Source organism: Scyliorhinus canicula, chromosome 29 (genome assembly GCF_902713615.1).
Source record: "Scyliorhinus canicula chromosome 29, sScyCan1.1, whole genome shotgun sequence".
NCBI classification, from domain to species: Eukaryota; Metazoa; Chordata; class Chondrichthyes; order Carcharhiniformes; family Scyliorhinidae; genus Scyliorhinus; species Scyliorhinus canicula.
In genome coordinates, this window is record NC_052174.1 from 13,937,830 (window position 1) to 13,956,281 (window position 18,452).

The 18,452-nt window shown below is 51.4% G+C and overlaps 1 protein-coding gene across 1 annotated transcript in view; it reads left to right on the top strand.

Moving 5' to 3' along the window:
- The window catches only part of LOC119958487 (monocarboxylate transporter 13-like), a 42,736-nt gene that overhangs the window by 688 nt on the left and 23,596 nt on the right, over window positions 1–18,452 (top strand). The gene's annotated exons all lie outside the window — the stretch shown is intronic.

Genomic DNA, 18,452 nt, shown 5'->3' on the forward strand with positions numbered 1-18,452 from the left:
CGCATGCCAGCACATACCAAGTATTGCCTCGCCTGCAAGAGTGGCTCAGTTAATCCCAATTCTAGCCACTCCCTCCCCCTCCGCATTTCCCCAAATCCGACCATCCCTTTTCTCAATGGATGGTCATCCAGTAGCCATTTGGAAACCACAGTTGAACTCAGGCGTGCTCTCAGATCCTGCTCACTCGGTGTGAGAGAACAGTTTTCCTCGGAGGCTGAGAGGCTGTTTTCCCCTGTGTCGGAGAGTCTGGGACCAGAGGGCAGAATCTCTCAGAGTGAGGGGTTGCCCATTCCAGACGGAGATGAGAAGGAATTTCTTCTCTCCGAGGGGAGTGAATCTGTGGAATTCCTTACCGCAGAGAGCTGTAGAGGCCGGGTCGTTAAGTATGTTCGAGACCGAGATAGATTGTTAATCAGTGAAGGGATCGAGGGTTAAGGTGTTGAGGATTATCACATCAGATCAGCCATGATCTCATTCAATGGCGGAGCAGGCTCGATGGGCCGAATGGCCTAATTCTGCACCGACATCTTATGTTCTCTTGCTGCCATTGGTTCTTTCACCTGAATTCGATGAGCCCTGGTTCACCAATGAGAACAGTTCCTCTCGATCTACTCTGTCCAGATCTCTTCTGGTTTCGAATAATTGAATCCGAGTTTATTTTTTTCATAGAAGTTACAGTGCAGAAGGAGGCCATTCGGCCCATCGAGTCTGCGAAAGAGCACACTGCCCAAGGTCAACACCTCCACCCTATCCCAATAACCAGTAACCCCACCCAACACTAAGGGCAATTTTGGACACTAAGGGCAATTTATCACGGCCAATCCACCTAACCTGCACATCTTTGGACTGTGGGAGGAAACCGGAGCACCCGGAGGAAACCCACGCACACACGGGGAGGATGTGCAGACTCCGCACAGACAGTGACCCAAGCCGGAATCGAACCTGGGACCCTGGAGCTGTGAAGCCATTGTGCTATCCACAATGCTACTGTGCTGTTATTGCGAGGATAGAATCATAGAATTCCTACAGTGCAGGAGGAGGCCTTTCGGCCCATCGAGTCTGCACCGACTCTCGGAAAGAGCGCCCTACCTACGCCTACTCCCCTTCCCCATCCCTGTAACCCCACCTAACCTGCACATCCCTGGACACTAAGAGACAATTTAGCACGGCTAATTCACCTTAACCTGTGGGAGGAAACCGGAGCACCCGTGGGGCAGCACGGTAGCATGGTGGTTAGCATAAATGCTTCACAGCTCCAGGGTCCCGGGTTGGATTCCCGGCCGGGTCACTGTGTGCGGAGTCTTCACGTCCTCCCCGTGTGTGCGTGGGTTTCCTCCGGGTGCTCCGGTTTCCTCCCACAGTCCAAAGATGTGCGGGTTATGTGGATTGGCCATGCTAAATTGCCCGTAGTGTCCTAAAAAGTAAGGTTAAGGGTTGGGTTACGGGTGTAGGGTGGATATGTGGGTTTGAGTAGGGTGATCATTGCTCGGCACAACATCGAGGGCCGAAGGGCCTGTTCTGTGCTGTACTGTTCTATGTTCTATGAAACCCACGCAGAAACGGGGAGAACATGCAGACTCCGCACAGACGGAGACCCAAGCCGGGAATCGAACCTGGGACCCTGGCGCTGTGAGGGGCAGCAGTGGTAACCACTGTGCCATCATATTTAAACCCCCCCCCCCCCCGCCCCCCAGTGCAAACCTTCACTTTGGGAAGCAAATGCAAAATGTATAACTCTAAATCCAGCTGTTCCTAACCTTAAACTTCCAGCTGTTTCACGGGGGGTTTACATGGCCAAGCTGAATGGTCTGAAAGTCTATTCTTTCCGCTTGGATACAAAAATGCACAGAAACCCATTTGGCAGGATGACCTTGGGCTTGGAGCTCGGTCCCGTAGTGACGGGGTTCACCTCCGTGGGTCAAGGTGGGGGTTAGCCCAACCATACACCCCCAGCGTGGCACAGCCTCCAGCACCCACTCTGTGCCTGAGGCTCAGTCCCCACCCAGGGAGAGGTATCCCACAGCTATCCGTGCTGGGACCTCACATTTGTACAATTTACATCAAGAATGTAGATGAGCCCAACGGAATGTGGGTCATACAGACCCATATCTCTGCTGAACGCAGACGCCAAAATACTGGCCAAAATCCTAGCCAAAAGGCTAGAAGACTGTGTACCTGAGGTGGTCACAGAGGACCAGACGGGCTTTGTCAAAGGTAGACAGCTGACCGCGAACATCAGGCGCCTGCTGAACGTGATAATGACCCCCTCCGGGGAGAGAACACAAGAGGTGATCGTCTCCCTGGACGCAGAAAAGGCCTTCGACAGAGTCGAATGGAAATACCTCATAGAGGTACTGGAGCGGTTCGGGCTTGGAACAGGGTTCACCGCTTGGGTAAAGCTCCTGTACAACGCTCCCATGGCGAGTGTACAGACCAACAATACCAACTCCCAATACTTCCAGCTGCACAGGGGCACCAGACAAGGATGCCCACTGTCCCCGCTGCTGTTCGCACTAGCAATCGAACCGCTAGCAATCGCGCTCAGGGCAGCAAAAAATTGGAGGGGGATCCGAAGGGGAGGTAGAGAGCACAGAGTCTCACTCTATGCGGATGATCTGCTCCTCTATATCTCGGACCCACAAAGCAGCATGGACGGAATCATCGCGCTCCTGAAAGAGTTTGGAGCCTTCTCGGGCTACAAACTCAACATGAGCAAAAGTGAGATCTTCCCATTACACCCGCAAGGGGGGGGGGGGCAGCACTAAAGGGGCTGCCGTTCAAACAAGCCCGACATAAATTCCGCTACCTGGGGATCCAAATAGCCCATGACTGGAAAGGGATCCACAAATGGAACCTCACCAGCCTGACGGAGGAAGTTAAAAAGGACCTGCAAAGATGGAACACACTCCCGCTCTCCCTCGCGGGGAGAGTTCAGACGATCAAAATGAACGTACTGCCCAGGTTCCTCTTCCTGTTTAGATCCATTCCGATCTACATCCCCAAGGCCTTTTTCAAAGCGCTGGACAAACTCATCATGGCGTTCGTATGGGGGGGTAAAAATGCTAGGATCCCAAAGAAGGTCTTACAAAAAACAAAAACCAGGGGAGGGTTAGCCCTCCCGAATCTACAATTCTACCACTGGGCAGCAACAGCCGAGCGAGTAAGGGGATGGATCCAGGAGCCAGAAGCTGAGTGGGTGCGTGCGGAGGAGGCCTCCTGCATGGGAACCTCCCTCCGGGCCCTCGCCACGGCAGCACTCCCATCCCCACCCAAAAAACACTCCAGCAGCCCAGTGGTGACAGCCACCCTCCAATCCTGGAACCAACTGCGGCAGCAACTTGGCCTGACCAAAATGTCGAACAGGGCTCCCATCTGCAACAACCATAGGTTCAAACCAGCACTGACCGACGCCACCTTCAAAAGGTGGAGGCAGGACGGGGGGACACTGTCAGTCAGGGACCTGTACACGGACGACAGGATCGCAACACTGGACGAACTGACAGAGAAATTTCAGCTAGCTGGGGGGAACGAGCTACGGTACCTGCAGCTCAAAAACTTCCTACGAAAGGAGACAAGGACGTACCCACAACCGCCACGACAGACACTACTGGAAGACCTACTGGACGCAAGTATCCTAGAGAAAGGGAACTGTAGTGACATGTATGACCGACTGGTAGATAGGGACGACACCGTACTGGACGCAACAAGGAGGAAATGGGAGGACGACCTGGGGATGGAGATCGGGTGGGGACTCTGGAGCGAAGCACTGCATAGGGTCAACTCCACCTCCACGTGCGCAAGGCTCAGCCTGACGCAACTAAAAGTGGTACATAGAGCCCACTTAACAAGAACCCGTATGAGTAGGTTCTTCCCGGAGGTGGAAGACAGATGTGAACGGTGCCAAAGAGGCCCGGCCAACCACGCCCACATGTTCTGGTCCTGCCCCAGACTCGTGGAGTACTGGACAGCCTTCTTCGAGGTAATGTCCAAAGTGGTGGGAGTGAGGGTGGAGCCATGCCCGATAGTGGCGGTCTTCGGGGTTTCAGAACAGCCAGATCTATTCCTGGGGAGGAGGGCGGATGCCCTTGCCTTTGCCTCCCTGATCGCCCGCCGTAGAATCCTGTTTGGCTGGCGGTCAGCAGCACCGCCCAGAGCTGCGGACTGGCTGTCCGACCTCTCGGAATCTCTCCAAATGGAGAAAATCAAATTTGCCATCCGAGGGTCGGACGACGGCTTCCACAGAACGTGGGAGCCATTCATGCGACTGTTCCGGGACCTATTTGTGGCCAATGTACAAGAGGAAGAATAGTCGGGGGAAGGTAGCGGGAGGGGGGGGGGGGGGGGCTACAGGTTCGTTACGGGGGTTCGATGGCTAGCTAAGGCCCAAAACCAAGCTAAATAAACATGTTGAGGGGGGGGGGGGGGCGCAGTTACTACTACGAAGATGCTTACCTGTAAATATGTGTGTTAATTTTTGCGTGTTTGTTTTTGTTTGTTTTTTTTTTCTCTCTCCTAACAATTTGTAATTTGTTCAATATAAAATACGAAAACTGAATAAAAACATTTATAAAAAAAAAAAAAAAAAGAATGTAGATGAGGGGAGCGAAGGTAGCTAAATTCGCAGATGACATAAAGCTAGGTAGGAAGGTATGTTGTGAAGAGGACATGAGGAGGTTACAGTTGGATATAGATAGGATGTGTGAGTGAGTGGTCAAAGATCTGGGAAATGCAGCATTATTTAGGGAAAATATGACGTTTTTCACTTTGGGAGGAAGAATTTAAAAAAGCAGAGTATTTCTTAAACGGGGGATGACTGCAGAATTCCGAGGTGCAGAGGGATCTGGTCGTTTGAATGCATCAATCACAAAAAGCTATTATGGAGTTGCAGCAAGTAATTATGAAGACTAATCGGGGGCCCCCGCCATTTCGACGGCGGTTTGCAATTCTCCGTCGGATATGGGCTCGGCCGGCGCCAGGAGACAAACTAAAAGCAAAGTTTGATGTGACGTAAGATCCCTCTCCGGGAACGTTGCGAGCCCTGCGTTTTTTTAAACTACAGAAAACCTGAATTAATGAATCTGCAAACAAGATCACTACAGTCTGAAAACCAAAGACTTCAATCGACAAGCTCGCTGTGAATAGAGGTGTGCTGAAAAAAACATCTGAAACGAAAACTTTCCTCAGTCCGTTTATGATGTTCACTCCTTCCATCAGTCCGTGTTTATTTGACTTGTGTGTGGGGAGAGGGTGGGGGCAAGTTGAAGTGAGAATTAGTGAGAATGGTGTCAGCCAATAGTTAATCAGTTGTATTTACTGCCCCTTTCATGATGGTCCTTGTTAGAAATAAACAATAATCGTACGTACATTTACAAACCTAGTGACTGTGATTAATGGGCAGCCAAGGCCAAAGACTTCAGGGGGGAGGAGGGGGGGGGGGGGGGCGTGAACCCAGGGTGTCCAAACACTTTTGAGGAAAGATTGGACAGGGTGGAGTTTCGAAGAGGAAGAGAAAGCTTGATTGAAACCCTGAGGGGTATTGACGGAGCGGATGTGGAGTAAATGTGTCCTCTTGCGGAAGAAAGGAGAGTTAGGAATCACCATTTACAAATGAAGGGACGCCCATTTAAGGCGGAGATGAGGGGCTGGATGCTCTGCACCCTCAGCTGTGTGTTCCTCGGCGACACACCGATCACCACGGGCAATGGGATTATCGGGGGGGGGGGGGGGGGGCAGGGATATGAGATTGAGGTCGCAATCACATCAGTCAAAGAAAAAGTAAGTTTATTAATCGCTGACACGTGAGGAAAAATAATAAAAGACACAACATGCCCACTCCAATTAAGTTAAGAGCGCAAATAGAAAATAAAAAGAATATACGAAAAGTCGTGAGGTGTTGATGGTGGCATGTTGCGGCAGTTAATTGCGATGATTTTGGCAGCTGTCATTGCTGGTTTGGATTCTGTTGGAGACATGTTTTGGCTTGTTCCCAGGGGAAAGAAATTGTCTGCTTTTCTCCGAAGGAGAGTCTATCCTCTTTCTCCCTGCGTACTCTCTGTCTGGCCCTTCCAAACAAGTTGCCTCCAGCAAGAGAGAGAGAAACATTTATGCTTGTCTCTACACCGGGTAACTTAGAAGACTGATCCTTGTTCTGCCTCCTATTACTCCCAAATACTGGGCGTGACCCAAACAACGATGAGTCAGAGTACAGGAGGGAGCTAGAGAACCTAGTGGAGTGGTGTAACGACAACAATCTCTCCCTCAGCGTCAGCAAAACTAAGGAGCTGGTCATTGACTTCAGGAAGCGAAGTATTGGCACAACAGGGCCGAGATGGAGATGGTTAGCAGACTCAAATTCCTAAGTGTTCACATCACCGGCAATCTGTCCTGGTCCACTCACGTCGACGCTATCACCAAGAAAGCACAACAGCACCTACACTTCCTCAGGGAACTAAGGAAATTCGGCATGTCCACATTGACTCTGACCAACTTTTACAGATGCACTATAGAAAGCATCCTATCGGGCTGCATCACAGCCTGGAATGGCAACTGCTTGGCCCAGGACCGCAAGAAACTTCAGAGAGTCGTGAACACAGCCCAGTCCATCACCCAAACCTGCCTCCCCATCCATTGACTCCATCTACACCTCCCGCTGCCTGGGGAAAGCGGGCAGCATAATCAAAGGCCCCTCCCACCCGGCTTACTCACTCTTCCAACTTCTTCCAGCGGGCAGGAGATATAAGAGCCTGAGAACGGCTGCCACCTCCGAGCAAACCCCCTGTAATGAACCCAACAAGACGAATTTAATTTTCTCGATTCTGAGAAACCCCGCCATGTTGCTAACCCACACCCCCGACTTTGGTTCCGAGTCTCTCCATGCGAGCAAGATCCGTCTCCGGGCCGCCAGGGAGGCAAAGGCCAGGACGTCGGTCTCTCTCGGCCCCCTGGGCTCCTGGGTCTTCCGACACACTAAAGATCGCTACCTTTGTACTGGGCACCACCCACCCTTGTAACACCTCTGACAGGACGTCAGCAAACCCCTGCCAGAAACCCCTCAGTCTCAGACATGCCCAAAACATCTGGACATGGTTCGCCGGATCCCCCGCCCCCCACAGTGCCCACATCTATCCTCCACCCCCTCAAAGAACCTGCTCATCCAGGCCACAGTCATGTGTACCCTGTGGGCCACCTTAAACTGTATCAGGCTGAGCCTGGCGCACGGTGAGGATGCGTTAACTCTCCTCAGGGCCTCCTCCCATAATCCGGCCTCCAATTCCCCTCCCAGCTCTTCTCCCCACCTTCTCTTCGCCTCCCCTATCGGGGCTCCCTCCCACTCCATCAGCTCCTTATAGATCTCTGAGACCTTCCCCCTCTCCAACTCCTGTTCTCGACACCACCTTATCCTGTAGCCCCCGGGGCGGCAGGAGCGGGACGGTCAAAACCTGCCTCCGCACAAAGTCCCTCACCTGTAAATACAGGAACCCAGTCTCACCCCCGGCAACTCAAACTCCTCCTCCAGCTCCTCCAGACTCAGGAAACCTTCATCAATAAAGAGATCTCCAAATCTCTCGATCCCTGCCCACATCCATCCCCGAAATCCCCCCCGTCCAGCCCCTCCCCCTGGTGGTTATCACATATCAGTGCCCACTCCGACCCCCCCTCTAACCCCATGTGCTGCCTCCACTGACCCTCAGGGCCGCCACCACTACCGGGCATGTGGAGTATCGAGCCGGCGAGAACGGCAGAGGTGTCGTTAACAATGCCCCCAAACCCGTGTCCTTATAAGAGGCTGCGTCCACCTGTTCCCGTACCGACCCCTCCCCCACGTCCTGACCATCACAACATTCGCCGCCCAGTAGTAATTGATCAAATTCGGAAGAGCCCAGGTTCGATTCCCCGCTGGGTCACTGTCTGTGCGGAGTCTGCACGTTCTCCCAGCGTCTGCGTGGGTTTCCTCCGGGTGCCCCGGTTCCCTCCCACAGTCCAAAGACGTGCAGGTTAGGGTGGATTGGCCGTGCTAAATTGCCCCTTAGTGTCCCAAACGGTTAGGAGGGGTTATTGGGTTACGGGGATAGGGTGGAAGCGAGGGCTGAAGTGGATCGGTGCCGACTCGATGGGCCGAATGGCCTCCTTCTGCACTGTATGTTCTATGTACTACTTCTACAAGTCCAATAGGGGCTCCCAGGCCCTCCACCAGCTCCTCATCAACCTTTGGGGCCTCCAACCCTCCCAGAAACCTCCTAATCCCCTCTTCCCCGGCTGGGGCTTCCGACTTATACAATTTACTGTAAAACTGCCTGAACACCCCATTCGCCCCCGCTGGGTCCAAGGCCGTATTCCCACCTGTGTTCTTCACTTTCCCAATCTCCCCCGCCTCCTCCTGCTTTCTCAACTGGTGCACTAACATCCTGCTCGCCTTCTCTCCATACTCATATACCACCCCTCTTACCAATCGCAACTGCCCCACCGCATTGCCCGTGGACAACAGACCAAACTCCATTTGCAGCCTCTGATGTTCCTGTAACAGCCCTTCCTCCTGTGTTGTTCCTTGTGTCTTAATAAAGCTCGTAGTCTCAAAGTTGAAGTAGATGCTTTATTGTGAGTTTGTTCTGTCTTCAGAGCTTAACTTACAGCTACCTCAAATGCTGCCTGCCTGTCCTGTGTCTTTCTCCCAGTTCTCCCTTCTGCGAAGTGTGCCCTCACTTCCTGTCCCTGTGTATTTATAGCTCTCCCATGCTCCCTCTAGTGCTTGCTCAGTTGTATTGCATCTACACAGATCTACAATCACCACACCTCTGTAGGACAGGTGATAACCTGTCCACCTGCAGGATTTCCTCCACTAGCCTCTCTATCTCCGCCTGCTCCGCCTTCTCCCTGTGCGCCGCAATTGAACTAAACTCCCCCCTGACCCCTGCTTACAGTCCCTCCCAAACCGTACCTGCCGACACCGCCCCCGTGTCATTAATATCTACATACCCCCCGGGTGGCTTTCCTCACCCCCCCACACACCTCTTCCTCCGCTAACAGCCCAACATCCAGCCTCTATTGTGGGTGCTGGCCCCCACCTTGCTCACTCGTAAATCCAGCCAGTGCGGGGCGTGGTCCGAAACCACTATAGCTGAATACGCGACATCTACCATCCCAGCACAAAGAAATCTATTCGGGAGTACAGCTTGTGCACATGGGAGGAAAATGAGAATTCCTTCCCTCCTCACTCGGCCTCCCAAATCTCCACGGAGCCACCTCCCCCCATTTGCTCCATGACCCCCCTGAAGCTCCTTAGCTGTAGCCCACACCCCCCCCACCATGTGCTCCATGGCCCCCCCAAAGCTCCTTAGCTGTAGCCCACACCCCCCCCACCATGTGCTCCATGACCCCCCAAAGCTCCTTATCTGCAGCCCACACCCCCCCCACCATGTGCTCCATGACCCCCCTGAAGCTCCTTAGCTGTAGCCCACACCCCCCCCCCCCCCCACCATGTGCTCCATGACCCCCCCGAAGCTCCTTAGCTGTAGCCCGCACCTTCCCCGATCTCATACTCGACCAGTCCAGTCTCGGATCCAGGACTGTATTGAAGTCCCTCCCATGAGCAGCCGATGAGAGTCCAGGTCGGAATCATCCCCAGCACCCGCCTCATAAATTCCACATTGCCCCAATTCGGGGCATAGATATTTACCATCACCACTGAAATGCCCTCCAGTTTCCCGCTTACCATTACATACCTTCCCCCAGAGTTAGCCACTATATTCCCCACCTCGAACACCATCCGCTGATTGACCAAAATCGCCCCCCCCCCCCCCACTTTCGTTTTAAAGTCCAATCCCGAATAAAATACTTGCCCAGCTCACCCCTTCCTCAGCCTAATCTGGTCCCCCACCTTCAGGTGCGTCTCTTGTAGCATGGCCACATCCGCTTTCAATCGCTTCAAGTGTGCGAACACACGGGCCCTCTTGACTGGCCCATTCAATCCTCGCACATTCCACGAGACCAGCCTGGTCGGGGACCCCCCCCTCCCCCCCCCCCCCGCCCCGCCGCCCCGCCGATCAACCATAGCCCCTCTTGGGTCAGCCTCCGTTCCGGGCCCCGCACCTCCGCAGGCCCACCCTGGGTCGCCACCATCATCGGCCCTCCTCCCCTAACCCGTGTCAGCAGAAGTTGTAACCCTTGCTGAGCACACAAATACAGGAGCACAAAGTAAAATGAAACGTATCCCAAGTTTCCAACACGCAGTGAGTCGTGGAGTTCGAGTGGTGAGTTAATTAAACTTGCTTCCCGTACCAGCCTCCCCGAACAGGCGCCGGAATGTGGCGACTAGGGGCTTTTCCCAGTAACTTAATTGAAGCCTACTCGTGACAATAAGCGATTTTCATTTTTTTTCATTTCAAGGTAACTAAATTCGGTCTTTAATTGGATAATGTAGCTATTTAGTTCGGGTAATTAAAAGTTGCATTTTTGAAACAGGAGTCAGATGAGTTTCATTTCAACTGTGACGTTCGGTTGGTTAATTGTTCGACTGATTCAAACCTGCTGAATTGCAATCGATCTGGGAAGTACTTTTCCTTTTTCTTTCATTTATCTATTTTTTTTTTGGAACATTGTAGTTGTTGTAAGTTAACCTCAGGGTTAAGACATGGCAGGAGATCCCAGACCCGTGTCATGCTCCTCGTGTGCGATGTGGCAGTTCGGGGACACGTCCACCGTCCGTGGCTCCTTTCACGTGCAAGAAGTGTGTCCAGTTGCAGCTCCTGTTAGGCCACTTGACGACGGCTCTGGAGCTGCGGATGGACTCACTTTGGAGCATCCGCGATGCTGAATGAGTCATGGGTAGCACGTTTTAGCGAGTTGGTCACACTGCAGATGAAGAGTGCTGAGGGAGATAGGGAATGGGTGACCACCAGACAGAGGAAGAGCAGGAAGGGAGTGCAGGGGTCCCCTGCGGTCATCTCCCTCCATAATAGGTACACCGTTTCGGATACTGTTGGGAGAGAACAGGGGGAGGCAGAAGTAGCCAGGTTCATGGCACCGTGGCTGGCTCTGCTGTGAAGGAGGGCAGGAAAAAGGGTGGTAGAAATATAGTGATAAGGGATTTAATTGTAAGGGGAGTAGGCAGGCTTTTCTGCAGACCCAAACGAGACTCCAGGAAGGTATGTTGTCTCCCGGATGCAAATGTCCTGGATTCTAACGGGGGAGGGTGAACAGCCAGCTGTGGAGGTGCATATAGGCCCCAACAATATAGGTAAAAAGCAGGATGACGTCCTAAATGCTGAATTTCGGGAGTTAGGAGCTAAACTAAAAAGTAGGACGTCAAAGGTAGTAAACTCGGGATTGCTACCAGTGCCACGTGGTAGTCACACTAGGAATGACAGGATAGACAGGAGGCTTGAGAGACGGTGCAGGAGGGAGGGATTCAGATTTTCGGGACATTGGAACCGGTTCTGGGAGAGGTGGGACCATTACAAATCGGAGGGTCTACACCTGGGCAGGACTGGAACCAATGTCCTAAGAGAGTAGATTGCTAGCGCTGTTGGGGATGGTTTAAACTAATGTGGCAGGGGGGATGGGAACCAATGCAAGAATTCAGAGGGCACTAAAGAAAGGATAGAAACAAAAGCTAGTAAGGAGAAAAGTGAAAGGCAGAGAAACAGATTAATCCGCATTTATTTCAATGCATGAGGCCTAACAGGCAAGGCAGATGAACTGAGGGCATGGATAGGTACATGGGACTGGGATACTATAGTGATTACTGAAACATGGCTAAAGGAGGGGCAGGACTGGCAGCTCAACGTTCTGGGGGACAGATGCTATAGGAAAGATAGAACAGTGATAGGAGAGGAGGGGGAAGATGCGTTTTTGATTCATGATAGTATCACGGCGGTACAGAGAGAGGATGAAATAAAAATGAAATGAAAATGAAAATTGCTTATTGTCACGGGTAGGCTTCAAATGAAGTTACTGTGCAAAGCCCCTAGTCGCCACATTCCGGCGCCTGTTCAGGGAGGCTGGTACTAGGGCTAATTAGGGAAAGTCAGCATGGCTTTATAAGGGGAAAGTCATGTCTCACCAATTTGATTGAGTTTTTTGAAGGGGTAACCAAGACGGTAGATGAGGTCAGTGCGGTCGACGTTGTCTACATGGACTTTAGCAAGGCCTTTAACAAGGTACCGCATGGTAGATTGTTGCAAAAAGTTAAATCTCGCGCAATCCAGGGTGAGGTAGCCAATTGGATACAGAATTGGCTTGGCAACCGAAGCCAAAGGGTGATTGTGGAGGGTTGCTTTTCAAACTGGAGGCCTCTGACCAGCGATGTGCCTCAGGGATCGGTGCTGGGTCACTGTTATTTGTTATATATATTAATGATTTGGATGAGAATGTAGGAGGCATGGTTAGTAAGTTTGCAGATCACCCAAGATTGGTGACACAGTGGACAGTGAAGAAGGTTCTATAAGATTGCAACAGGATCTTGACCAATTGGGCCAGTGGGCTGATGAATGGTATGATGAATGGTGCTGTTCCGATGGTGTTGTTCCCATGGTGCTGTTCCCATGGTGCTGTTACCATGGTGCTGTTCCCATGGTGCTGTTCCCATCGTGCTGTTTCCATGGTACTGTTCCCATGGTTCTGTTCCCATCGTGCTGTTCCCATGGTGCTGTCCCCATGGTGTTGTTCCCAGGGTGCTGTTCCCAGGGTGCTGTTCCCATGGTGCTGTTCCCATGGTGTTGTTCCCATGGTGTTGTTCCCATGGTGCTGTTCCCATGGTGCTGTTCCCAGGGTGTTGTTCCCGTGGGGTTAGGATATGGGGAGAGAGTTGGGTATGGTGGGGCGAAGTGGGTTGCCCTTTCGTAGGGCTAGTATAGGCTCAGTTGACTGAATGGTCTCATTGTGGACCGGACTATCACAGGCACATTAAAGTGCCACAGTCTTCAGAAGCTGACAGAAGGGATGACAATAAAAAAAGGAATATTGTGCCCTCACCTTCAGCTCAGTGGAGTCTTCACCATTTCCGGTAACTCACAGTTATTGGCTTCCCAGAGCTGGATCTTGACCTCAAAGGTAGTAGCCACCTCTGGATCACCATCACAACCCTCTCACTGCCCCCTCCCCCCCACCTCCTGCGGAACATAAGAACATAAGAACATAAGAACTAGGAGCAGGAGTCGGCCATCTGGCCCCTCGAGCCTGCTCTGCCATTCAATGAGATCATGGCTGATTTTTTGTGGACTCAGCTCCACTTTCCGGCCCGAACACCATAACCCTTAATCCCTTTATTCTTCAAAAAACTATCTATCTTTACCTTAAAAACATGTAATGAAGGAGCCTCAACTGCTTCACTGAGCAAGGAATTCCATAGATTCACAACCCTTTGGGTGAAGAAGTTCCTCATAAACCCAGTCCTAAATCTACTTCCCCTTATTTTGAGGCTATGTCCCCAGTTCTGCTTTCACCCGCCAGTGGAAACAACCTGCCCGCATCTATCCTATCTATTCCCTTCATAACTTTAAATGTTTCTATAAGATCCCCCCTCATCCTTCTAAATTCCAATGAGTACAGTCCCAGTCTACTCAACCTCTCCTCGTAATCCAACCCCTTCAGCTCTGGGATTAACCTAGTGAATCTCCTCTGCACACCCTACAGTGCCAGTATGTCCTTTCTCAAGTAAGGAGACCAAAACTGAACACAATACTCCAGGTGTGGCCTCACTAACACCTTATACAATTGCAACATAACCTCCCTCGTCTTAAACTCCATCCCTCTAGCAATGAAGGGCAAAATTCCATTTGCCTTCTTAATCACCCTGTTGCACCTGTAAACCAACTTTCTGTGACTAAACAGTTGCCCCTTGTCAATGGGAGATGGACTAGAATGACAGGGAGGACCAATGCCTGCCTCAAAGTTGAATAAATGAGACAGAACGGCAAATCCCTGGGGCAGTGAGTGCAGTTCTGGGGAATGAGGCAGTTATTCAACAAGGTTGTACGTCAACAGGACTGGGAGCGAGGTCCTCGCAGGGAGATTTACTAGTCTGACTGAGAAGGTTTGAAACTAAACTTGCAGGGTGGCGGGGTTGGGATATGGGTGCTAGCGTCAGTAGCAGAAAAGAGGGTTGAGGTGCATAAAGGAGGGTGTTTGATAGAATGAGAGGGGGATGTGGTAGTATATTAGCTAGGACCAGACTTGGAAGGAATGTGAACATTATTGGGACATGTTTAGATTGCATGTATGTGGATACCCATTTGACTCCGTGTGTCTGTATGTTTCTGTGTATGAGTTTGTGTCTTTCCACGTGTCTATGTTCCCTTGTGTCTTTCTGTGTATGTCAGTGTGTTTGTGTGTGTGTTTCTGCATCTGTGTGTGTATTTCTGCATGTGTTCCTAACCATGTTTGTGTGTGTTCCTGACCATGTGTGTGTGTTCCCATCTGTGAGTGTGTGTGTGTGTCTGTTCACGACTGTGTGTTTCTGACTGTGTATGTGTGTGTGTTTCTAACCGTGTGAATGTTCCCGACTGTGAGTGTGTGTTCCTAACCGTGTGTGTGTGTTCCCGTCTGTGAGTGTGTGTGTGTGTTCACGACTGTGTGTTTCTGACTGTGTATGTGTATGTGTGTGTTTCTAACCGTGTGAATGTTCCCGACTGTGAGTGTGTGTGTTCCTAACCGTGTGAGTGTGTCCTTGTTTTTCCATCATTATTTTGTAATTCGCACAATCTAAGATCTCATGATAAAATCTGTAAGGTCATTAACCATGATCACAGTCAGCTTGCTGAGCAAATTGCACAATTTTACAGGAATATTGCAAAGGGCGACCCTTCCCCAGAGCACAATAGTCACACACAGAGGCTGAATTATACCTCAATTCGTTTTGGAAATGTTACCATCCAGAGCGAACAGGCTGGTTAAAGTGATTCTGTTCCAGAGCTGTAATGTATTGTTGCTTTATGATCTCAATCTCACACTCATCACACAGGGAGTACATTGGAAAAGTAACACAGGCAAAGGTGGAAATGTTGGTGGGTTTCATTCTGAAAGTAGAGAGTGTAAATGTATCTCTGTAACACAGGGTTAGAATGTAATTGATGATTTAACTGCTGCCTGGCATCTCAAGAAATATTAATTTTTTTAAAATTTAGAGTACCCAATTCATTTTTTCCAATTAAGGGGCAATTTAGCGTGGCCAATCCACCCACTCTGCACATCTTTGGGTTGTGGGGGCGAAACATACGCAGACACGGAGAGAATGTGCAAACTCCACACGGACAGTGACGCAGAGCCGGGATCGAACCTGGGACCTCGGCGCCGTGAGGCAGCAGGGCTAACCCACTGCGCCACCATGTTGCCCTAAGAAATATTAATTTTTGACATATTATGAGGTTTAATTTTAATACATACAGATGTCAAGTATCTCACCCCACAGTTGCTGTGATGGAGGTGGAATACAGGCAGGGGATGAGAGCGAATGGTTCTGAGGTTTGTAGCGAAGAGGTGTTTCCCCTCCTGTCCGCTGGGGGCCGCTCTTACTTCTCTGGTCCTCCCAGGGTCGCCTCTTGCCCACTCAGGCCCCGGCAGCTGCTCTTTGTCGAACTCCCATGGTGGGGCGGCCGCTATGTTGGCGTGAAGCTGTCGCCCCCACCTCCCGTTTATTTTAAACTGTATTGGCGAAACGAAGAAGCGGCTCTTCCAAACCGAGCGTCTGACCGGCCAGGAGGTTAAAAAGAATAATTTTTAAAAAGCAGCTACGGCCCGTGGAACTGCGCATGTGCGGCACGTTCCCCTCCCAGAATGCAGCATGTCCCGTGTCACTGATAGAGGCCTTTCCCAGCCGCGGGCATTGTGGGGGGCGCCTCCTCCATTACCTCATTAGCAACTGAGTCAACTCCAATAAGTGATAAATGGGAGCATGAGTGGGCCATTCGGCCCTTAGAGCCTGTCCACTATTCAAATGAAATCATGGCTGAACTTCAACCTTAACTCCATTTTCCTGTGCCGTATCCATCATCCCTGACTCCCTCAGGGATCCAACAATCAATCGATCTGTTTCTTATCCATCATCCCTGACTCCCTCAGGGATCCAACAATCAATCGATCTGTTTCTTGCATGCATTTGACATTTGAGCATTAACAGCCGGGACTTTCAAAGCTTCGCCACGCTTTTTTAGGGAAGATGTTTCTCCTCAGCTCAGTCCTGAATGGCCGACCCCTTATTCTGGAACTGTGCCCCAGTGGTATCTTAATAAAAATCTTTATTAGTGTCACAATTTACATTAACACTGAATGAAAATACAGTGAAAATCCCCTCGTCGCCACATTCAGGCGCCTGTTCAGGTACACAGAGGGAGAATTCAGAATGTCCAATTCGCCTAACAAGCACATCTTTCGGGACTTGTGGGAGGAGGCCGGAGCACCTGGCGGAAACCCACTCAGACACGGAGAGAACGTGCAGACTCCACATAGACAGTGACCCAAGCTGGGAATTGAACCCGGTTCCCGGGCACTGTGAAGCAACAGTGCTAACCACGGTTCCACCGTCCTTTCCCCGCCTTGCACCAACCTTGTCAAGTACCGTAAGGCTTTTAAACGTTTCAATTAGATCAGCCCTCATTCCTCTAAACTCTAAGGAAAACCCCCTGATCTGAGAAATCAGCCTAGTGAAACTTAACTGCGCTGCCTCCAAAGCATCAATATTCTTCCCTCGAGAAGGAGACACAAACTATACATGATACCTGTAGTAAATGCAATAATTGGCAACCACCAGTTGGCTAACTAACAATGATGGGTTTACTATAAATCCAAACTATACACGGAGAACTATGATCACAATTAGGGCCTCGCTAGGGCGTCACTTAGTACTGGTCCACAGAAACGTGGAGAATCGTAATGGCACCTGGAAGGGGAGGGGGGGGGGGGTCCCAGGCCGTAGAGGCCCCCGGGTGGTCGGGGACAGGGCAGTGTATCTGCCTCTGGCACCTTGGCACTGCCAGAGTTCCCAGGTGCCAGAGCTCGAGCCCAGGAGGGCCTTACCAGGTGGAAGGGGATGAGGGGATCTTCGCCAGGCCTTCCCATGCTTGGGGGGGGGGGGGGGGGGGGGGGGGGGGTGTAGGGTCTGAAAGAAGGTGGGTGGGGGTTGGTACGTTTGGGGCAGCCTTACAGGACGATGCCCCGATCTGGGAGGGGCCTTTCCCGAGGGGCTTACCAGTAGTAAACCCCTGTATGTGCGGCCTCAGCGGAGAGGGACTCCCCGAGCCTGGAGGAACTGGCAAAGTGCCGTTGAATCGCGGCCTATTTCTCATTGCTGCAGCCACCGAGAAACAGCCCACTAAACTGGGACAAAACCGGACACAGAATCATTCCGGTTGTATTGGGCCCATTGTCTGGAGATTGTAGTTGGGGAGCATTTCAGACTGTCTCTATAGAATATAGAACAGTACAGCACAGAACAGGCCCTCCGTCCCTCGATGTTGTGCCGAGCAATGATCACCCTACTCAAACCCACGTATCCACCCGATATCCGTAACCAAACAACCCCCCCCCTTAACCTTACTTTTTTAGGACACTACGGGCAATTTAGCACGGCCAATCCACCTAACCCGCACATCTTTGGACTGTGGGAGGAAACCGGAGCACCCGGAGGAAACCCACGCACACACGGGGAGGACGTGCAGACTCCACACAGACAGTGACCCAGCCGGGAATCGAACCTGGGACCCTGGAGCTGTGAAGCATTTATGCTAACCACCATGCTACCGTGCTGCCCACCTCTCTCTCTCTCTGTTTCCTTTTATCTCCCTCTCGCCATCTGTGCGCTCTCTTTCATTCACGCTCTCTCTCCCTGACTCGCTCTCTGTCTATCTCTCTGCAATTGGCTCTCTGCTTGAATCCCCTCCCCCCGCCCCTTAATGTTGGCCCTGATTTCAAACATCTTAACCCTTGAACCCCAGGAGATGGGGGACTGTAACTATGTGGGCCTGCCCTGTGACCTCACTTCCTCTCTGCACCCACCACTTTCACCCCCCTGCAGTCTGGGAATTGTAGTCGGGGTTTCTGTCCAATCAGTTTGAGGAAGAGAGAGAGGATGGATGGGTAGATAGGCCAGGTGGAGAGGAGAGATGTCACGGAGTGGGATTTCTGTCCAAATAACAGGAAGGATTTAAAATTAATTCTATTCCCCCAGTGACAAGCACCTCCCCCGCTGGAATGTGAAATTCAATAAGAAAATTCTGGAAATACTCTGAGTCAGTTCTTCTCATTATCTAATGAATTAGAGTCATAGATGTTTACAGCATGGAAACAGGCCATTCAGCCCAGCTTGCTCATGCTGCCCAGTTTCTATCACTAAGCTAGTCCCACTTGCCTGCATTTGGCCCATTTCCCTCTGTACCCACCCTGCCCATGTAACTGTCCAACTGCTTTTTAAAGGACAAAATCGTACCTGCCTCTACCACTGCCTCTGGCAGCCCGTCCCAGAC